Here is a 23,927-nt window from a genome sequence, read left to right on the forward strand (position 1 = left end):
TGGCTAAGGAGAGCAGAGCAGAAAGAAAAAAGAATCCAGGTTCTTGGAACAGTTGAGCTGAGGGACCCTCATCTTCTGGGGGGGGTCTTAACACATTTGTTTATTTGAGCAACTGTGAACTGGATTTCTTTTTTTTTTTTTTTTGGTCATCTACTGTTGAGAACATCCTCTCTGACCACAGTCTATAGCAACTATTAGAAAGTACTGGAATCTGGAGCTGCCCTCTTCACATACTTCTAATGTGAGCTTTTGTGCTCCAGAACCTTCTGGTGATGTTCAGAACCTCAAAACTGAGAGGTTCCCTATTCACAGGCTCCTGACTCCAAAGTAGACCCCAGACTGAACACTTTCTTTTTCTCCAACTTCTTCCTCTTGGCATCACCTCTGCCAACCTGCTAACTGGCACCATTAGTAATCTTGGGGTCCTCCTGGACTCTCAGTTCTTCATCCCCCACAACCTCTCTGACACCAAATGCTCCTGGCCTCATTTTTGCTGGCCTGGATGACTGCAGCTGACTCTTTCCTCTGGGGACCCTATCTCTAGCCCATCCTCTACCATGGCCCTGCGAGAACTGTCTAAAGCACAAAGCCAGCCGTATCACTGCATGCCTAAAAATCCTCCCATGAGTCTATATTTCCTGAAGATAAAAGTCCAAATACCTCAGCCTGACACCCAAGACCTTTTGTTACCTGATTCCTGCCAGTTCTGGGGACATAACCTGTGTTCCCTTCTACCAGACAGGCTGGCAGCTGCTCAGAGGCCAGTCTTCATAGCTCCGCACCTTTGGACAGCCATGCCTCTCTGCTGAACTGCCCTTTGCTTGCTCATCCAGCTCCAGACTACCCTTCCAGCTTAGCTCTTGCCTCCTGATGGTCAGCCAGGAAGGGATGTATCCTCGAGGCTCCCACATCCTAAGCATCCCTGATCACATTATTCTAGGGTGATCAATTTACAAGCCCATCCTCCCCTACTCCATGAGGGTGCAATTCTTCAGGACTGTGATTGAATCTTAATTTATCCTTAGCACCCCAAGCAGGGACTGACCCATGGCTGGTCCTAACAAATGCACATGGAATGAATGTGAGGGGCAAATGGGGCTTCCTCCAGCATTAGCTTCTTCTGCTTGGCCTTCCCCCACTTTATGAGCATAAGGCTTTTCTGTATGACAGCAGAAAGGAGAAGCAAAGGGGCCTTCCTCAGCTCCTGAGCTTTCCAGATGAGGTTCTCAGGCAGTTGGAAAGAATTCATGGTTTAGCTATAGCATTTTGCAAGAAGATGCCATGAGCAAAAGTTCTTCCCTGCAGACTAGAAAAATATTCCCCAGGTTGCTGTATAAAGGGAATTCTAGGGGCCATGATAATGCCAATGTCCTTGAGAAAGAGATTTGTATCCTCTGCTTCTTGGGCCTGGTATAGGATCAAAGAGGAAAATCCCAGAGTCACAAAACTGGGATTTCAAAGCAAAAGGGAAGAGGGGCCCTCAGGGACATAGGAAGCACCCAAAGAGCAGAAGAGGCTACTTAATATGCCCAGAAGACTTTGAGGGCTTTGACATTTCACAGATCCTATGAGGCACAAGAGGTGACAGAATGATTCCTGTGAGCTCCAGAAAGTCACAGAAGCATTAGAGTCACCTGATTGGAGATGGGTTACAGATAGGAGCCAGGGACGGAGTCACTCACTGACCAATGACTCAGAATGACAAACACTACAGACACAGGTGACATCAAAGTCCAGGCATCCATCCTCTCATCACCTGTCTACAACAAGCATAGATGAAATCTCTGAAAAACAAGAGGAGCTGGTTGACTAAGATTGAGCTGCTCCCTCCCCAGGCCAAAGGGAGGTTCAAAACAGAAATCAAATTCAGCTTGTTATTATAGAAAAATTTATATTCATCCCAGATCTGAATTTATGTCCTTAAAATCATACACTCTACCAGTGAATAACTGAACACATATGAAAAAGGCAACTTGGCCAGAAAAATATACGTACCCTGAGCTGGGATCTTGCCTGAAATAGGGATTGTCTCTTCTGTTTTGTCTCCTGGGGCAGCCTAGCACAATACATTTTGAACCCATGAACTAAATAGGAAGTTTTTCTTTTTGAGGATTACTACTACTGCTAAAACATATTAACATATATCAACATATTAAACCATACAGTGTATGAGAGAAGAATCATGGTCCGGGCTCCAGGCAACATCCTAGAGTTACCTAGGGCTGAGTTGGGGTTCTGTGTTGCTCCTTCCTCTATTTCAGCAGTGGGTTGCCCAGGAAAGGCTTCTCTGCAAAAATGGGGCTGTAAATGAAATCTGAAAATAAGCACAACTAAGGAGGGAGGAAAGGAAAAGTCACTAGGAAGACAGATCTGCATGCTCAGAGGTCCTGAGATAGGAAGGAGTTAGACTTGTTCATAGAAGGAAAGAGGCCCCTATGCCAAGAACCTAAGAGTGAGAATAGACAAATGAAGTAAAATATCAATTTGTGCTTCTAAAATGTCCCTGCCCAGCTCCCATCTCCTGGTGTTCATGCTCATGTGTAATCGCCTCCCATGAGTTCAGACTGGACTAGTAACTCACATCTAATAAACAGAATAAAGTGGTGATGGGCGCCACTCTGAGATGAGGTTATAAAGACTTCCTCCTTGCTTACATTCCTTCTCTTGGCATCTCACTTGTTCTGATAGTCAGTCACCATGTTGTGAGCTACCCTGTGACAACACCAATAAGGCAGGTGACAAAAGGGACTTGGGGCCAAAAGCCAGGGAGGAGATGGAGCCTTCAACAGCCACAGGACTGAACCTAGCCACAGATCTACCCTCATTGAACATTGAGTTGATGGAGGCTCCAGAGGTACCCTGGGTGACAGCCTTGTGACTCAGCCAGAGGATCCACCTGAGCCACCCCCAGTTTCCTGATCCACAGAAACTGCCAGGTGTTAAAGCTGTGTTGTTTCTAAACCACTAAGTTTTGGGGTAATTTGTTACAAAAGAGACAGGTAGCTAACACAGCCAATGAGGCAGACAGGTGTGAGATAGTGCAAAATACTTTGGGTTTTAAAAGTTATCCTGAGGGGCTTAGACTGCTCCCTGTGATCCCTCTGAGGCTCTGAGGCTGAAACTTTCTGGTTCACAAATCTGTATCGCATGAAGTTGGATGTGAACTGATGCTTGGCTTACTAGCCTTAAGTGGCAGGTAAGCTAGGTGAGTTCAGAAGAAACAGGGACCTGTGTGACAACCTACTGAGTTTACTGAATGAGAGTCTCATTAGACCTTAAGGAGATCAATGCACTCTGAGGTGTAAAGTTAAGTGACTTGCCTAGGGACATCCAGCCAGGCAGAGACAAGGCCAGGGTCTGACTGTAGCTCTGCCTTTGTAAGCAGCTGTCTATAGCAGGCTTCTGCCATTACTCTCATTAAAACCTTTCCAGAAACAGCTGGAAAACCAGGCTACAACCAGCAGTAGAGAAGGCAGAAAAACCAAGGTGCTTTTTTGTTCCTGCACCAGGGGAGAAATATTTCCAATGCTGGCCCAGTTAGAACTTTTCTAGGGATGGGAAAGATACTTGGAATTGTGACACTGGCTTTGTCAGAGATGACATTCTCCTATTTTTCTAACAAAACCGTCACATTGCTGGGGTTGTCCACTTGCCCACTAAATTTCTCAGTCTCCCTTGCTGTAGAAGGTGCCCAATAAGATGTAAGGGAAAGGCACTGGGAGAAGCTTCTGGAAAACATTTTTAAAAGTGCTAACTCATCTGAGATATGCACCCTCTCACACTTTTCACCCTTTCCTGGGGCGGGAATGTGGGCTGTGGAATTGCAGCAGCATTTTTTGACCATGTGATGACCTCAATGACAGAAAGCCATACTCTTAAGCCAGCAGAACACAAAAACAGAAGAGTGTGGATCCTTGGTGGGGATGACTGGGGGAGCCACCATTCCAGACTTTGACTATTTGTATCAGGATTTCTTTTATACGAAAGAAAATTAAATCCTTATCTTATTAAAGCCAGTTATCTGGGTTTTCCCTTACATGTAACTGATAGGAGTCCTGAGTGATATACTTGCATTTTTAGGCGGTATTTAAGCAGGATTTGAAAATCTCCATTTTAGATTACCAGGACATTAGACTCTCAGAAAAATATTCCCCTTGTGCCCATCTCAGTTAAAAAATTATTAGTATGCCCTCCAGAAGGCAGGATTCAAATTTTCGGGATACCTACAACACAGTGAGTTTGTGAGATTCCCTTTTCAGTTTACAGATGAGGAAATGGGAGCTCAGACAGAGGATACAGATGGCTAGGATATGAACTGAGACCCAGTGGACTCCACAGCCCATACTTGTCTTGCCTGCTGGGTCTGCACCACTGAGTTCCACTTCAGACAGAAGTCCTGCCAATTGGATCAATGAGTGGCCCCAGGTCAGGGTGCCCACTCCTCCCCAAAGCAGTCCACCTGCAGCCACCAGCCACAGGCCTCTTATTGCAAGGTGCTAAAACAGATGGCTCCACTGGCTGCCCTCTCCCTAACTCACTGCCATCCTGTTTGCTGGCCATCTGGCCCTCATCTCTGTGATTCTCCAACTGCCTGGCTCAAGGACTCTCTTAAAGGGACAGAGGCCCTGGCTGGGGTCAGGAAAGTACCTCATTTGCAGGCCAATATATTCTCAGGCTTTATTAGGGCAAGCTTCATACAGACAGGACCAAAACAACAGGGATTTCTGGAGGCCACCAAGTCTATTTCTAACCCTGGATTACAGTATCCGAAGGATTATCTGTGCCAAGCAAACACATTCACACCCCTTGGCAGAGATGCAATTGGAACGGTCTAACTCTTTAGCAGGCTCTGAATTTTCTCCACTGAAGCTTGCTTTATCTGGTTTGAAACTCTTGTCTATCCCAGGAGAGACTGGAAATACACTCTTTCTAGGAGCTGCTGGAAAATTAACCCACATTAGGAAAGTGCTAGGTGATGCCAAATTGGGGACAGGAAGGTCCATTTCTAAGGGGAAAAAAATGTTCTTTGTAACCAGGACAAGGTTAGGCATGCCTTCTCTCTATTGGTCCAAATCTATGCCAGCCTCCCACTGGCATCCGTGGGTGTGCTGAGAACAAGTTATGGATTTCTATAGAGACTGTCACCATGGTACTAGGTGTCTTATTCTGCTATTTCAAGAGGAAAATAATCAAAAGGTCAAAGGAAGAAAATCTACCATAGGGCCTTTCAATCCACAAATATTCATTACTGTTAGCATTTGATATTAGCAGTAGAGAGAGATGTTAGCAATAGGTGAGAACTAACCTGTACTGCAGCCTTCCCCTGACTCAAGTATAAATCTAGCCACTGTCCATCCATGATCTAATTTCTCTCTCACAACAGCCTGGTGAAACAATTCAATCCCCATTTTATCAGTTGAGGGAGGGGAAAATGAAGCTTAAGCAACTTGCCCAAGTGCATCCAGAATTACTGTCTGGATGAGGCAGAGTCTTAGTTGGAAATAGAAAGGTCATGTGGTGGGACTCTGAATATAAATTAGTGGAAAATCTATTCATGGAGGCTTGGAGTGAGTTTAGGGAGCCAAAAGGGTGTTGAGGCACCTGGGACTACTTACAAGGAGAATCCCTTACCTCCTGTTGATCTGAGGGGCAAGGACAGGAAATAGTGTCACCAGAGCTCAGTGCATGCTGCACCCAAGAAAGGGACCCAGGCTGAGAGCAGGCTGCCATGGGCAGAGGAGGTTGGGGTTGGGATGGCAAATGCAGAGTCGCCAGCACAGATGTGCCTACTGACCAAGCTTGGGTCATGGGCTCCCTGCTGAGTGGTGAAGGCAGGGAGGTGGGGGACAAGAGTCGGGGCGGGATGCCTCCCCTGTAGGAATCAGCTAGGACTACATTGACTCTGAGCAACAACCACAAAGCACAGTTGCTCACGCTCACTCTTTTTCTTGTACATTATGTGAGGATCAACTGTGCCCCTGCTGGATGGACTGGGCTTGGCTCCAGGCTAAGGTCAAGTTTGGGGCTGTACTTCATGCTCCTCCTCCTGTATGGATCAAGAGACATGTTTTCTATTGCTGTGGCAAAACACCTAACATGAACAGCTAAAAAGGAAAAAAGATTTATTTTGGCTGAGGGATTTAGAAGTTTCAGTCCATGATCATGTGGCCCAGTAGCTTTAGGCCTGTGGTAGCATAATACATCATGGTGGCAGGAGCTTGTGGCAGAGGAACCCTGCTCATCTTCATAGTAGCCAGGAAGTAGAGAGGGAAGAGTGGCTGGAATCTCAATGTCCCCTTCAAGTGTACATCCCCAATGACCTACCTTCCTTCCATTAGGCCCCACCTGCTAAAATTTCTACCACCTCCTAAAGAGTGCTACAGGCTAAGGACCAAGCCTTCAACAAATGGGCTCTTGGGAGACATTTAAGGTCCAAATCATAACACTCATCACGGATAACAGGAGCACAGAAGACCAAGCACACGAGCACACTCAGAGTTTTTCTCACCTTGTGCTCAGTCACTTTCCATCGGTCCCATGGAAAAGTGTGAGTCCCATGGAAAGCTCAACATCGGGGCCAGGGGGACATAAATTCTACTCACCAACTGAGAGACACTGAAAAGTCACGTTAAGGAGTATGGCTCTTAAGGGGAATGGAGAATTGGAAGGAATATTCTAACTCACCATATTCCCCAAAGGAAAACAAAATGTTAACACCAAAAAAGGAATAAATATAAGTGAAAGCGACCAGTGTGCATCACAGTGGTTTTACCTGGTATCCATTTGCACAAGCACAAGATGTGTATGTGTGTGGCTTGGCGGAAGATGAGAGTATGTCCTCTGGATTCTTCATTGTCCATGGGCCAAGACTCCAAGAGTGCTGGTAAGTGAGATGGGAAAGTCTGGAAGGGGTCAGGTCCTGGGAGACACTTCAGGATTCTAGCCCCATGAAGATTCTATTCATAAAATTTATGAGTGTCCTGATGATCAGATTCAGAGAAATGACAAAATTGGATGTCACAGCCTAACTCTGGGTCCTGAGACACTCAGAACCCAAAATTATTATGAATGGCATGTATGGAGTGACTGAATCCAATCATAAGATTTCCAGTTATAGTAGTCATAGGTCCTGACCATTGGGGTTCAAAATCTGGCCATGTGGGCACAAGATCTGGGATTTTGCTTACTTCTCTGCTTCTGATTCTATCCTTCTCTGAGCCTCAGCTGCCTCATCTGCAAAATGGGGCTAGTAAAACCTGCTTCTGAGACCAGTGTCCACACATCCTTGCCTCAGTACCAGCAGGTGTGCCCTGTTGCTAATGGATCTCATTGATGAAAGGTTGGTCCCTTCTGTATGCTCACAGTGAACACTTTGTCTCGTGCCAATGGAGGATGAAGATTTCAGCTCAAAGGAGGGAAGGACTTTGGCCCCATTGCATGCCCGAGTTTGGGACATGCTGCCTTATCTTATCATGGGGCTTGGGTCAGATATACCTAGTTCCCTTGTTGGCTTAGCTGTTTGCTCCTTTCTATGTGGCTGTCAGCAAACTCTGCCACTTCACTGAGTTTTATTCTGGGTGAGATTTTGTTCACAAATGCTAAAGAAAAGCTAATAGATGACAAAGGGTCTCTGATTCAGCATGCCATTAAGAATCATCTCTCTCCCAGCAGTAGAGAGGACACAGAAGCCATAGGAGGAAAATATTGACCTTCTTGGTGCCAGCAGAACATGGGATGTTGGGAGGATCCTTGTGTAATGTATGGTCCCCTGCAGGATAGCAGGCCATAAGAAACCATGAGGGCATGATGATGTTTGGGTCCCACCTCACAACAGGACCCAGCAGTGGACCTGATGTATTTCCAGCCTTTGATGAATATTGGAAAGAAAGGAAGAAGAAAGAAAGGGGGGAAGGGAAGAGGAAGGAAGGTAGGAAGGGAGAGAAGAAGGGAAGGTGGGAGGGAGAGAGGGACAGGGGACATTCCATGTGCCTTAGCATTTGTCCCTTCCAGCAAGTTGGGAATTATCATCCCTAATTTTCTGAATAAGTGGAAACTGGGCTTAGCAAACTGCCTTTTGGGAATTTTGAAACCTTGGACAAATTACTTAACTGCCCTAAGCCTCAGTTTCCTCATCAGAAAAATGGAGGTGGTAGTAATAACTTCTAGCTCATAGACTGGTTGTGTGAGTACTTTGACACATGATGTGCTTTGCCCAAATGTGAGCTATTATGGCACTGTGGAGGGGCAGCTTTGGGACACAGAGCTGGTCTGTTTGACTCGAGGATTCGTTTTACCATAAACAAACATCTAAGAAGCTCCCACTTTGTAATCAATGCCTGACACATAAATTAATTGTAGTTACTTCCTTTCTCCCAAGGAGAGTGCTCCAAAGGTTAGAGTACAGTTTTGGCAGGACGTGGATTTACAAGTTGCTTTAAGCTAGATTTGGGGGAGGGAAAGTGATGAAAATGTGACACAAGGAAGGGGGAAAATAATTTCGATAAAATAGAGTCAAAGCAATAAATGCAGACCATGGGATTCATGATGATGACAACCCATCAGCCTCTGTTAATATTTGATCAGGCCAGTTTCTAGGAGTGTGGCTTGGACTTTTCAGGCAACCTGAGGTTTACATTTACAAATAATGAATAAGCAAGAGGGAATGGGCTCCTGAACTTGGTCACCCTGCCTACCTGAAATTTCTGCTGCATTACCCTGGAGCTGGCGTTGTCTGCCTAGGCAACAGAGGGGGAGGAGGGCATGCTCATCACCTTCCATCTCCCCCTGCCTTTCCTCCCCACAAGTTCCCCCAAATGCCCAGTGGTTCCCCTGACAATGATCTGAGATGGCGCCATTAACAAGGGCCAAAAGCCACTTATCCTGCAGTGGTAAAAGCTGAGATAGCATGAACCAATCCCCAGGCCCCAAGCTGTCTTCCAGCCCTCTCAGGAGCAGCTCAGGTTTCCGGCCCGGTGAATGGCAAGCTGGGGCCTCTCCAAGCAGATCCGGTTACAGGTCTACCTTGCAGCTTAAGCCAGGGGCACCCAGTGAAAGGAGGTCAGCGCTTGGCTTTCTGGGAACCTCAAAGCGAGGGTCTGTGTAGTGGTCCTGACAGCATCCACTACTACAACCAGCCGCATTTGCTGCTACCTGGATCTTTGCCTAAGGAGATTATAGAAATGGTCAAATTTGATTAGAATTCTAGATCTGCCAGGGTTTTTTTTAATCTGTTTTGTTTTTAATTCTAGAATTTGAGCAAATCATTTAGCCTCTCTGAGCCTCAGTTTCCTCATTTGTAGAGTAGAGTTAATAAAATTATCCAGCTCTTGCATTTATTATGGGACATAAAGGAGATAAGCCATGCAAAACAGTTTGCTCAGTGCTTGGCTCATACTAAATGCTTAATAAAAATTAGCTACTTTTATCATTTATCGCCATTACCACTGGTTAGGTTATATTCCTCAGAAACAGAATTCTGTTGAATTGGCCAAGGTCATCTCTGTTAGACCTGGATAAAATAATGACATGGTGTAGTCCTTTAGAGACTGAGACTCTGAGGTCCAGATAATCAACTTCTTCTGGGTCACACAGCTGGTGGCAAAGCTGAGTTTGATTCCAGATTTTGAGTCACATTCTCCTTCTCCTTATTACACAATCCAGTGAACAAAGTGTTTTTACGTGTATCTGTCTACATCTTGCCAGGCTGCTGCAACCCATGCACAACAAAGAGAATCAGGTCCGCATAGCCTCATCTCATTTGCCTTGTGTCCTCTTTTCCTACCGTGCATTCTGGGAAACTCTTCTGAGCTCAAGGAAGCCTCAATAATTAGCATCCTTCTGTTAGGATTTTTAATACACAAAGCAAATCAGCACAAGCAATTTCAGCAAGCTTTCAGTTTGCCGTTAAATTCTACCTCAAAGCCTCAACTATGCCTCCCTCTGTTCTTTCTCCCTCCATTTCAAAGGAAAGGAGGATAAAAAATTGCTCGCTCGCTCTCTCTCCCTCCCTCTTGTGTGTGTGTGTGTGTGTGTGTGTAAGTTGTCAAGGTAAGTATTCTGGTCTAGAGACTTTCTCCTCTCAAGGAAGAGGAAAGGAAGAGGCAGTCTCCTAAAACTTGTGCCCCACACATCAAGCTTATTGCTACAACATGAAGGTCACGTGGGTTATTATGACATTTTTTTCACAAGCCTGAACTAAACAATTATTCAGACAAAAATTATTTTGCCCAAAAACAAATTTAAATTCTTAAAACTATCTGCCATGAGTCACATGGTTAGGTCAGGGAAGGGATGAATGAGGACAGGCTATGGACCTAGACAGACTGGAGTCCAAAGCTCTACCATGCATGCACGGCCCTGAGACCTTGAACACATCTATGGGCTTCAATCTTCTCATCTGTAAAATAAGGACGATACATTTCATCTCATAGGCTTTTTGCCAGATGTAAAATGAGATGTTCCATCCAAAGTATGACACTTGACACAGGAGATATGCAACCAATGAGAGCTATCAGTAGTGTCTGTCATCATGGCCTGACTTCCCCTTAGATTCTCAGGGAGTGGCCACTGGAGGCCAGATGATGAGGGCAGCAAGAGCAATCCAGAAAGCTTTTCAAAAGGGGTGGCATCAGCAGCTTTATGGAAGAGCAGAGATTCTGGAGTCAGGATCAGATTCTTGGTTGGGTTGTATGGCCCTGCCCAAGCCACTTTAATTGTTCTGGGCCTCAGTAATCCCATTAGAAAATGAGAATAATGGAGCCCACCTACCAGGATGGTTATGAAGACTAACTGCATTGGTTAAAAGAACAGTTTTAGGCTGAGTCAACTCTGGGTTGGGATTTGAGTACTGATACTGACAAGCTTAGAAAAGTCTTAATTTCTCCAAGCCCAAATTCTTTCATTTGTAAAATGGAAATAATAACAGTTCATGACAACCAGACTTGTGGTGAGAATTAAATAAGAAAGTACATGCAAATAACTGAACATGGTACATGAAATACAGTAAATGTTCACTAAATATTTGGTCCTTTTAATCAAGATATTAGTTGCACTGTAGTAAATTGGTATGAACTATTTTGGGTTACAAGGTGGCAGGTCAAAATTAAAGTATATGTACTCTGGCCAACCAATTTGACTTTGAAGCGTTAATCCTAAACCTCCTCATGAATGACTATTCTGACTGAATTTATCAAGATAAATGTGTTGGGATGTGATTTCAGACATCACTTCTAACAGCCAAAGCACTAGAAAGCACTTGATAGGGAACTGTTATATCACTTGCAGCAATGCTTGCAAAGAAATACCATGCAGTTGTTCAAAGGAGAGATGAGGATTTTGTGTGGACCTGCAAAAAAGGTGCAAGGTATATTAAGTTAAAAAAAACAAGTAGTGGAAGAGGTCTGTATATCAACCCATCTTTTCTTTAAAGGCACACACCTGTGCATAGAAATATCCTATAAAAGATTCTCAAGAAACTATGAAAGCGATTATTTCATAGCAGCCACTTGCCTAGTCCCATTCCCAGAGGACTTTTGACCAGTTTTGGAGATGATTAGGGTTGTCACAATAGTGGTTAGGCCACGGATGTGCTAAACATCCTACTATGCACAAGCCAACCACTAGTAACAATGAATCATCAAACCTAAAATGTCAATAGTTCAGAGGTTGAAAAACCTCAGAGAGTTTTGAGGGGAATGAGAGATATTGAATGTGGACAAGATTTATTTTTAATGTTGTGCTTCTCAAGTATTTGAATATATTACACCAACGGGAGGCAGCAACAATGAAAATTCTGCCTGCTGTGAACTATGAGATGATGCATGTAAAACATCTGCACACAGTAGGCCCACACAGCACATTGTCCACTTGGGTTTCTGTTTCAGCATCTGCAGAAATAGGTATATTGACACCTGTTCATAGAGGTGGTTGTGCAGTTCATTTAGGATGTAATCTACCCACTGCTGTGTGCTGTTTTTGGACAAGTAAGCTCAGGCCACCCTACAGGGACCACAGAGGCATCCCTGGCTGCCTGGCATGTGGAGGGTGGGCCTGGTAACCTGGCCCTGAGAAGCCAAAAAATGCATCAGCAGCTGGGGCCATGAAGCCTGCAGCTGTTGGAGCCAAGAAGAGGGTGGTGTTCCAAGGGGGGCTCCTTGAAAAAACTAGGCCAGCTGGCCATCTGCCAGTACTGTTGCAGGGACGATGAGCATAGGCATGTCCAACAGAGAACAGAAGGTTCCACATGGAGGTGTCCCCAGCTGGTGATGATGTATATATTCCTGAGAATTCTCAATTTGCCTGTTTCAGGAAAGTGGGTCCGACCATTTAGGGAAATGCCTGTTTTCTAATAGTGGTAAACAAAAACCTAACAGAGGGTACTGTGGTTTGGATGTGTCCCCCAAAAGTTCTTGTGTTGGAAACTGAATCCTCAAACTTATGTGTTAATGTGACTTGGAGGTGGGATATTAGATAAGGTCATCATGATGGGGCCCATGATGGCTTTAGTGGCTTCATAAGAAGAGGAAGAGACATTAAAACTTGAATGTCGGCTCATATTATGTCCTCTGTTATGACGCAGCAAGAAGGGCCTCACCAGGTGCCCAGAAGATGCTGGTGCCACACTCTTGGGCATCCCATCCTCCAGGAGCCAAATAAACTTCTAGTCTTTATAAAGCACTCAGTGCCAGGTATTTTGTTATAGCAACAAAGAATGGACTAAGATATAGGGATAATTACCATTGAGTCTTATACATAAATTTTATAGGTATGTTTTTCTACTTAGTGGTGACATGACCCAAAGATATAAGAATATCAGTGGAGAGTCAGAGAGGACAAGTGAGAGTCTCAAAGCTGTGATTCAGTCCCTGTATGTCTGACTCCAGGTGTGGCTGATAATCAAGTCACCATGTGGCTTAGGAGGCAGCTGTATCATAGACAGTCTTCTGCCTTTGGTTATTCTGTGCTGAAGATCAAATGTCTCAAGCTACTTCTCAAAGCAGGGGCACTTCTGAAAAAATACCCTGAATTTGAATATCCACACCCTTGCTTGGGGAAGAAGGGTCAACAGTCTCATTGCTAACATTGATTTTGTTTCTCCTGGTACTGTACTTGAATTTGCAGGGTCCCTAACAGACAGGGCTACTAGATTAAATAAGATCTCTTAGTTAAATATGCCATGCAATATTTGGGACTTAATTATACTAAAAATTTACTCACCATTAAATTGGGCATTTGACATTTTTATTTGCTACATCTGGCAACCCTAATGTCCAAGGAAGGAGGAAATGAAGTATCTGCTCTATTCTGAGGCACTGATCTCATGCAGGAGAGATTTTTGCTTTTGCTTCATTGAAAGCCTTGCTCATTTACCATGAGAGCTTGGATACCGCCAGGAGGCAAGGTACTCACTACCTCTGATATTTCCTGAAAATCTCTGGCACCAGGGGTTTACTAAGGATGGTCAGAAAGGAATTTTCTGGAATGCATTTGGCACAGGTATCATGGAGGAGAAGGAGTTAAGAGCAAAGAGCAGAAACTAGACACCTCTGTGGCACTGGCCCCAACTGAAGCCCTTTAAGTTTGGATGACCTTTTTTAAAGGAAGCTGCAATTGTATGGATCCACAAACCTGGCCAAAATCCTGGTTGAAAGGTGTGTCCGTATTTTGGGAGACCAGTGGTTGGGGCTATTTATTGAGCACTTGTTACATGCCCACCCATAAGCACTTCTCCTACTAACACCCTGTGCCACGGCTTATTAAGTGGGCATTCTACAAATAATACAAATAAAGAGGCTCAGAGGAGTGAAGTAACTCCCCAGAGCGACCCAGCTGAGCAATGGCAACAAAAAGATTTAAACCCCAGGGTGAGTTTCTCCTTACTATGAGAACAGTGTTCAGGGCTGATGGGAAAGAGAACATTAATTCCCTGCTGATTCAAGCACTGCTGAAAGTGGCTGTCCCTTTGGGAAGAGCTGAGACCCTAGCAGGAGCAGGAGGGGGTCTGGGTGTACAAACAAAAGTTTCAGAATTATGCTGCTCAACAACTAAAAATAGTACCAAGCACCATTTTAATGCCAAGCACTGTTGCTAAGAGACTTCACAAGAATTATCGCATTCACCTCTCACAGCCACCCTGTGACGTCAGCAGGATTATGAGCTGCATTTCACAGATGAAAGGGCTGAGGCTCAGAGAGATGCCAAGCTGGCCCAGTGGGCAGGTCAAAATGGTGCTCAGTCGGGCCTTCTGAGAGCAGGGTGGGGTACAGCTGGGGAGTCAGGACCAGCATCCCCGCTGTGTGGTTTGGGGCTGTTAAATTGGTTTCCTATTGCTCCTGGAGCAAATCACCACAAGTCAAATGACTTAACACAGATTTATTATCTGATAGTTGTAAAGGGCGTTAGTCCAAAATAGGTCTCCCTGGGCCAAAGTCAAGGTGTCAGGAGGGCTACGTCACTTCCCTTCCCAGAGCAGCTGATGTGGGATCCACTCATCTTTCTCTGAGCTGCCCTGAACCCCGGGCTGTCGCTTCCTCACTCACAGGGCCTGCCAGCAATGTGTCTGATAGGTTAGGGGTCCTTCCTGGCCTGCCATAACCCTCACATCGTCCCCTTTCTCACCCTGGTTCCTCCTCACTTCTCAGCCTGTGTGTCTTGGAGAGCTCAGTCTTTGGATCACTTTGCTCAATAGATTTAAATTCTAAATTCTCTGGGTTTAATTCCATTGGTGTCAATGGCTCCCAATCCTGGCTGCTCAATGGAATTACCTGGAGAGCTACTAAATTCTTAGCACCATCACACCCAAAAGGGTCCAGCAGGCTTTGACCACTCAAGCAGACATAATGTTTTAAAATAATAATTTATAAATTGTCATATGGTAAAAATGATTTTTTTCCATTTTATTGTACAGCTCTGCAAATTTTAACACATGTAGATTTGTGAAACTACCACCATAATCTGGATAAAGCACTGATCCATCACCCCAAAAACACTCTTGGGCTGGGGATGCAGCTCAGAAGTTTAGCATACACAAGGCCCTGCATTTGATCTTCAGCACTTTCCCCTCACACAAAAAAAGATCTAGATCTTTAAAAATAAAAAGATGATTTCCTTACACTGTGCCCTTTTAATCACATCCTCCCCGTGACCTGCATTCCCTGGCAACCACTGCTCTGTTCTTCATCACCATAGCTTTGTCTTTTTGAGAATATCGTGTAAATGGAATCATGATGTATGCAACTTCTGAAGGCTGACTTCTTTCATTCAGCACTGTGCCTTTGAGAAGCATGTACATTGTTGTAGGTATCAATAGTTTATTTTTATGGCTGAATAATATTCTGTGATATGGATATACCATATTTTTTCTACCCAGTCACCTGCTGATTCCAGGACATTTTGTTTCCAGTTTGGGGTTTTCACAAATGAAATTGGTAACAAAAAGATTTGAACTACAGGTTGAGTTTCTCTATGATGTGAGAATAGTGCCCAGGGCCCTGGTGCCCTGGCACCGGTGGGAAAGAGAATGTTGACTCCCTGCTGATCTCAGAAGTGACTGTCCCTTCAGGAAGAGCTGGAACCCTAGCAGGAGCAGGAGGGATTCTGAATATACAAATGAAAGTTTCAAAATTATGCTCAACAACTAAAAATAGCATCAAACATCAATAAGATGAATATGATTTTCATCCACAGTTTGTAAAGCTCCCAACATGAATTCATGGGAGCCAGCCTTGGCACCATGGCTGGAGGCAGGGGAGGCAGACGTGGAAATCAAAGGGTCTTCAATGAGGGTAGTAACAGTGGGTATGATGAGCAGTAGCAGAATATGGAGATTGTTTGTGTGTGTGTGTGTGTGTGTGTGTGTGTGTGTGTGTGTGTGTGGTGCTGCTGGGGATTGAACACTAGGTCTTTCATATACTAGGCAAAGTGTTCTACCACTGAGATACACCCTGGCCCATGTATAGATATGTTTTGAACAGACTGTAGAATATAGAGTGAACAGGGTCTCCCAGAGGATAGGACATAAGATGTGAAAATAACAGCAAGACAAGGATAATGCTGAGGTTTGGAATTGAGGATCAAGAGGGTGGGAAGCCTACTTACTAAGCCAGAAAAGACTGAAAGAACAGGTTTGGGGAGGGGTCAGGAGTGTGACTGGGACCAGATGAAATTGGACATGATTATTATAATTATTAGACATCTAAACAGAGATCTGAAGTTAGAAGCTCACATCAAAATGGGGATGTCAAAGGAGGGGTGAGCCAGACATAAGGAGCAGGGGGTGCTTAGCATATAGACCCTCAACTCCCACTGTACATTAGAATCATCTGGAGATCAGGCCCCACCCCAAACCGCTTACATCAGAGCTTCTGGAGGGAGACACAGACATCTGTATTTGTAAAGCTCTTTGGGTGATTTCACTGTGCAGGCAGGATTGAAAACTCCTTGATGTTCAGAGCAACTTCACTTGTGGCAGCTTCAGTCTGGGAACAAAGTGTTCATCAGCACCCACATGGTTAAACACACTGTGTAAAGTTGTAGGATCTAATCAGCAGTGAAAAGAAACAAACTGTTGGTGTATACAATATGCATGAACCTCAAACCTAAATGAGATCAGGTAATTTCTCTGCTCATAATCCTTCGTGAGTTTCCCAGTTAACACATTGGAAGGTAGGTAGAATCCACACCATGGGCCTCAAGGACTACTCTACCTGTCTCTTTAACTCCCTGACCTCCTCTTCTACATTCTCCCCCTCACTTGCTCTGTTTTAATAATTTAGCTTCCTTATTGTTCATCAGAAATACCAAGCACCCTTCTGCCTTAGGGCCTTTGCACTGGCTGTTCCCATAGCCTAGAATGCCCTTCCCTATGTACCCTCTTGGCTCACTACTCCACTTCCTCTGATCCTTGCTTACACTGTCCCACTTAACATTGCAACTTCTCCCTCTTGCATTACCCATCTTCCTTCACTGCTTTATTTTTTCTTCATGACACTTGAACTTATCACATCTAAAAATTACTGGCTGCATAGTTTACCTTTTTTAAAAAATCTTTTTGTCCCTATCCTCCCGCTAAAATATAAGCCCATTTTTGGACATTCTGTTTTGTTCATTGCTATGTTACATGTTGTAGGTACTTAATAAATATATGTTTACCCAATAAGAGCTCCAGGGCTGATTGAGGAATGGGCATAGAATCCACTTTGGGCCAAAAGATGCACAGGAGGTTGCCTGGAAACTTCTAGAAAAGGCACAGGAAGAGACGGTGTGTGAAGGTAAAAGCAGAAGTGGCCACCGCTGCCTTGTGAGGTGGGAGGGATCAAATGGGGTCAAGGCTGCCCAGCAGCACAGTGGACTGGACAGCAGGAAGGAAGCTGGGTTCAACCAATTCCCCAGCTTGCTCTTGCCTAGTTATTTGAGTCAGTTTGAGATATTTTGCTTCTTTGTCTTCATTTGTTTTTATTTTTAAGATTATCTGGGAGACAGTTGTGTTATTTTAAAAACTAATTAAAAGTGCAACCCAACCTTTTCTCGGGACATAGAAAGGCTTCATTTCTGAACTGAACTCTCACTTTAGAACTGCAGTTCTGGAAGCTGAGGAGTTACAAAGAGCTAGTCCCTACGCTGCCCTGAACCTGCCAGTCTGTTTCCTAAGCTGGGCCTTAGTTTCCCCATTTTCAAAGAAGAAAAGCCTGAATGGCCTTTCTAGATCTTCAGAGTCAGTGATTATTTGGGATTTTTGTTCCTTGTCCTGGTATTCCCACTGCTCATAAAGTAAGCAACTGGCCCATGCTTGCCAAGTGGAGCCCCCAACCAATGGAACTGAATATGCTCCCATGTCTTCTTCCCAGCACACCAGGCCCTGCTAATTTTATCCCAGCCATACCTGTAACCAGGGAAAGTGACAGTGCAGGGAGAAAGGGGAAGTGTTGAAGGGAGCCTTAATGCCCTCCAAAGTCTCAACTGAGAATGACAGTGAGGGATGTGGAGGGGAGATTTGAGGTGACATCGAATTTGAGGTAAGCTTGTGCCTGCTGGGGGTGGGTCGGGCCCTTAGGAGGTGCTGGAATCATGAGATATTGGTGGTATTCATGTGCGAAGCAGTGAAAAGAAACAAACTGGTACTGAGTGCCAGCACTCTTTATATCTTCTGTCTCTGTGTGTCTTCATGATAGTCAACAGGGGAACAATCATTATTGGCTGCTTTGTACTTATGGAAATGGGGGGCCCAGAGAGGGTAAGAAACATGGTCTGGGTCTCACAGAGTGAGACAGTATCACTGCCGAAATTGGAACCCAGATGGTCCTCAACTTCAGCGAATACTTTTTAGATTTCATAAGGGTGCAAGAGCCATATACATTGAAGAGAAACCATACTCTAAATTTTGAATTTAGGTCTTTCCCCTGTTTGCGATGTGTGGTACAATACACCTTTGACATGCTGGCCTTTGGCAGCAAGCAGCAGCTCCCAGTCAGCCCTGAGATCACAAGGGGAAATGACCAAGACTCACAGTGTGCTGGGTTGCTGAGCTGGGATGTTCACTAGGTGAGTTTGCTTCAATCCATTTTTAACTTCAGCTATTTTTAATTTATGATGGATTTAATCAGGACATATAACTCATCATAATTCAAGGAGGTTCTGTACTTCAGAATAGCATCCACCATGAGAAGCCCATACTGTCAGTGCATTGGACATGGGCACACACATGATTTCAGCATCTACTGTGTGCCCAGTACTATCCTGGGAGCTGCAGGTAGAGCAAAGAATCAGATCCTCTAGAGGGGCTCCAGAGTTTTAACACAGGCTCCCTCTGATCACCTAAATTTGAGGAAACCCAAAGCCTATTGGCTGTCTACCAGACACAGAGCCCTGTTCCTGCTCAGGCCCAGAGACTTTGCACACTCATTCATCCTTCCACTCATTCCTTCACTCACTCATTTGACAAAAACTCAGCCAACCTTTATGACCCACTCTAAATCACACCCTATACCAAGACCTGGTGATATAACTGGGACAGAAGAGACCCTATCACCACCTCACAGAGCCGAAGGTATTTGAGGAGAGTGAGACCACAAACACAAAAGCAGATGAGCCAGATCAGGTAAGAAGGCATGCTGTGAAGACAATGAGATCTGGTGAGAAACTAGTGACTGAAAGCAGCCAAAGAGATGAGGAGTTCAGAGGAGGACTCTGAGCAGATGACATCTGCCATGCAGCCAGAAAGAGGAGTCAGTCCAGGGGCACACCAAGCCCACAGAGCATGGACCAGTGGGAGCGTTGTAGGAGGTGACCACAGGCTTCTTTGGATCAACAGGCAGGTAGCTCTGGAAGACTGAATTGGATGTGTCTGTGACCTAAAGATTTGGAATTTTCTTCAGCAGTCAGTGCCTGTCGTTTTACCCAGGAGCCTGTCTCGAAAACATTCCAGCTCACAGACAGCTGTGGCTGTGGTCAAGGTCCTTTTCTATCTTGGGAAGTATCTGCACATATCACCAGGCCCTGCAATCACAGGCCAAAGAGTAGGGCCTTCCTGAGAGTCCATCAGTCATGACCCTTCTTAGTTGGGCCTCCACATCCTTTGGACTGTGCTTCCCTTCTGTCAGTGCCAAGGCTGGGAGCTTTTTAAAACTTTCTGTATTGTGGCAGAGAGAGGGTAGGAAATTGACCTGAGATCACTCAGCAGGATCTTGGAGTAGATTCACTCTTTGTCTCTAGTTTCCTGGGTGGCCTCAATCTCTAGGTGGAGTACTTACTTCCTTCTACTCCTAAACTTTCAACCCAGTCTGGGCTTGTAATGAAAAGAGCAAGATATTCTTAGGCCTTTCTGTGTTTTTCTTATGTTGATGTTTAATCTTCCATGTAATCTTTCTACCCATTTATTTATTCTATGTGGTCATTTGTTTATTTGACTAAAGAATTACAAAGCACCTACTCTGTGAATTACCAGGAAAAACAAGTCAAGGCCCTATCTTCCATGACCTCACAACCTAGCCACAGGGTTAGGACAATGGAATAGAGCAGTTTTAATGGTTAACTCAAAATTCGAATGCACAGCCAAAAGTATAAACATCATTGCTGAAGTCAGGATGACAAAGTAAATAACTGCTTGGGGAATCAGGGAAAGTTTCACAGAAGAGGTGACATTTGGTCTGGGTCTTGAAGAATCAATAGAAGTTTGCTAGAGAAATCATGTAGTACATTAATGTTCTATGTACAGGGACTTGTATGTGTAAAAGCATAGTCATATGCAAGGCCTATTTAGGAAGGGAACAGGAGACTGGGGTGGGACCAAGTTAAAGAAAATGAGAACAGGGGCCGGGGATTTAGCTCAGTGGTTTCACCACCTGCTGCACAAGCGCAAGGACCTGAGTTCAATCGCTGGTACCAAAAAAAAAAAAAGAAAAGAAAAGAAAATGAGAACAGTTATCATTCATTGTTGGAGTGATTAGTTTCTAAGTGTTCTTGCGTTTATTCTTTACAACAAGCTTCAGAAGTAAGGTTCATTTCCTCCCATTTTACAATACAGACTTTTGGGCTCATAAGAGGAGAGTCACTTGCCAAAGGTCACACAGCTAGCAAAAGGTCAAGCCAAGTTTCTGATGTGTGCCTGAACCCTTACCACCTCCCTCCCTGCCTCTCAGGCTGAGATGGTGGGATGAGGACAGTCATGCTCAGAAACCCCCAGAATCTACAGGGAGGTGGGCTGGCAGCTTGGCACAGGATATTTCAGGTGGGTCCTAGAACCTATTTATTGCTCTCTCTGCCAAAACTAAAATCTAGAGCGTGCTATCAGGGCATGGCCAGAGCCACCTGTATAATCCTTCTCACACAGGCTGTGACTCAGCTGACCCCAAGTTAAAGAGAGCCATGGGAAGAATAGACCTGGCCTCATTTCCAGTGTTCAAAGATGAGGCCTCACCAACAAGCAGAGGGGCCCGCACAAGACAAGGGAGCCAGATGCTGACAGGCACATTCTCCCAAACCAGGCAACTGTCTAATTACAGGCCGGCTCCATAATGAGAAGTGTAGGTTGGCTGGGACCACATGGCATGGCCCTGGCGGGTGGGCAGAGAGAAGGGCCTTCAAGGGGACTATTGGGGCAACAAGCTCAGCATCTTGCTGCCTCTAGACCACACACACATGGCCCTAGAGATAGGCAGGGAGATAGAAAAGGGAACAGGGCAGAATACCAGTCACAGGGCCCTGTGCTAAGTGAGGACTTTCACTCCACTCTCTCGTAATCCCTCAAACAGCCTGGAGCAACAGGTGCAATTTGCTGTTTTACAGGGGGAAATGGAAGTTTCTGGAACTGAAGCAAATGGCTCAAAGTTCACATACCTTAGGAGAGTGGTGTGTGGATTCAAACTGAGATAGGGGGGTGACAGACACAGAGACAGAGAGACAGACAGACAGAGAGACTGAGAGAGAATGGGGAGCAGGAAACAATTTTACACAGGCTTGGCTGTGAGGCCACCCAGGGCACAGTTTGGACATTAAAGGCTCAGACGGGATGACATTAGAAGGCTGAGTGTTGTGATACAAATTTGGACTTGTGATTTTGGCTTTCTGTCCTTGTCTTTTCTTTCTTTCCTTTGGGGCATAAATCCACAGAAAAGCAAACCATCCTGGACCTCTACACTAGGCCATGTCACTGGCTGTCCTTCTCAGCACACCTCTCCCCATGCATGTCCTCCTTGGGATCTCCCAGGTGCTCTTTAGGAAGGTAGCCATTCTGTCTCACTTGGGTTGAGAGTCCTCTTCAGAAGCGAAGGCAATCAGTGGTGGCCTGGATACATCCACATGGGCTTAGCTATGACTAACTCCTTGAGCAACTGCTGGGGCCCTCTAAGCACAGAAAAAGCTACCACTGCAGCAAGCAAAGCACTCTCAGTAGCATCACCTGTTTCTGATTCACTGTGGGCCTGGCAAGAGGCTAGGGTGCAGCTGTCCACCCTGGGCTCACACCATGACATTGGCCTCAAGCTCTACCTGGAGTCTGGCCCAGCAGGATCCCTTCTGTCATACTATATTCTGACATTCTGGCCTTTAGGATGCATGAGGGGCTCCCTGCTTGTACAATGACCACTCACAACTAGACAGCACCTACATGTGTCCAAAACAGCTAAGTAAAGTTTAGAAGACAGCAGATAGAGTCTCAGATCCAGGCTTCATCATCTGTTTTCTGTATGTCCCTGGGTGTTTGATCTTACTTCTTGGGGCCTCAGTTTCCTTGTTGGTAAATTAAAGATAATAGTCATCAATTCTCACATTTGTTTATAATAGTCCTGCAAAGTTTTGGAATATTACATTTGCTATAGTTTGGATCTTCAGTGTCCTATAACATGTTAAATGCTTGATCTCCAGCCTGTGGCACTAATGGGAGGAAGTCAGGCCATTGAGGTTATGCCCTGGAAGGGGATATTGGGATCCTGACTGCTTCCTTTTCCTCTTAAGTAAGGTACTCATAAAGTGAGGACTTCCTTCACCATGTACTCCCACCATGATATGTGACTTCACTCCAGGCTCAAAAGCGATCAGGGCAACTGACTATGAACTGAAATCTCCAAATCTCTGAGTCAAGATAAACCTTTACTCTTTACATTTTATTACTTCAGGAGTTTTGTTATAGTAGTGAAAAGCTGACTAACACAACCTTCCTATTCAAATCCTGACTCTGCTGCTTTCCAGCAGTCCCCACCTTGGGTGCCTTCTCTGGCCTTGCTAAGCCTGTTTTCTCAACTATGAAATGGGGATAGTGGTCCTATCTCAGTCACTAGATTGTGGTGAAGACCTAGTAGATGATCCAGGTGCCACCTAAAGTGCTCAGTTCGCCTTTAGCAGCTCTTCACTGAACACCTACTTACTGTTCACCTGAAGATGCAAAGGCTCTGAAGATGCTGAATTATATGTTGATGGTGTTTGGAGGTAATGCCCTTGGGAGGTAATTAGTGTTAGATGAAGTCATGGGGGTGGGGCCCGTGATGATGTTAGTGACTTAATAAGAAGAGACCTAAGCTAGCATGCTTGCTCTGTCTTATCATGTGATGCCCTCCACCACATTAGGATGAAGCAAGAAGGCCCCACCAGATGCCTTGGACTTCCCAGTCTCTAGAGCTATGACCCAAATCAACATCTATTCTCCACAAATTATCCAGTCTCAGATATTTCATTATAGTAACAGAAAAGGACTAAGGCATGCAGTGTCACCTTAGCTCCAAACAGCTCTCTTTCTAAGATGAATAATTTTCCACAAAAACTTTGCCAACATCCTCAAAGCTACCATATAGCATTGACTCATGGTCATTGAAATGTCACATAGTAGGTCTTCAGTATCTCAAGGGTGGCTGGCAAAACAACTGCAGTCCTCCACTTCCTCAGAGAGGGGCTTCTTGCATTGCACCAGCAAATTAGCTATAAATGAGCACCCTGGGAAATGGTGGTGGAGGGGGTCTGAGAGAAAGATGGAATTGAAGAAACTGAGATACACACAAGTATTGTTCTCAGAGGCTGTGGCCACATCTTGTCAGTCCTGTGGCTGCTCTTGCCTTGCTGTGAAGCTGTAAGCAGCTCACATTGCCATGGTAACAAGGCAGCATCAACTTCCAACTCACCTCTAAATTTTCTATAACAACCGCAGAGCCCCTGAAAATGTGTCTGGAAAGCAAGTGTCATGAGCAGGAAATTATGCCATGAAGCTACAGAGAGCTAAAAAGGAGGGACCTTCGTGTTTCTTACCTCCTTGGTCAATGAAGGATGAGACAGAAATGCACAGGACTAACCCAAGTTCAGATCCAAGGGAAAGAAATGTTAGCAAGACTTACCTGTGTTGAGATGCAAAGAATAGAGCTGCATTTGAAGGCACTGAGTAAATTGTAGATCAGGCTCTGGATTCAATGCTGTTACAAGAAACTAAGGAGAACGAGAGGACCGAAGGG

The 23,927-nt window shown here is 45.0% G+C and overlaps 1 long non-coding RNA gene across 1 annotated transcript in view; it reads left to right on the top strand.

Annotated features, from left to right (window-relative positions):
- Window positions 1-23,927, top strand: part of LOC110344694 (uncharacterized) — a 170,956-nt gene that overhangs the window by 120,519 nt on the left and 26,510 nt on the right. The gene's annotated exons all lie outside the window — the stretch shown is intronic.

Source organism: Heterocephalus glaber, unplaced genomic scaffold (genome assembly GCF_053883595.1).
Source record: "Heterocephalus glaber isolate CG9 unplaced genomic scaffold, H.glaber_assembly_v1.0 deba00001606, whole genome shotgun sequence".
In the NCBI taxonomy this organism is placed as follows: domain Eukaryota; kingdom Metazoa; phylum Chordata; class Mammalia; order Rodentia; family Bathyergidae; genus Heterocephalus; species Heterocephalus glaber.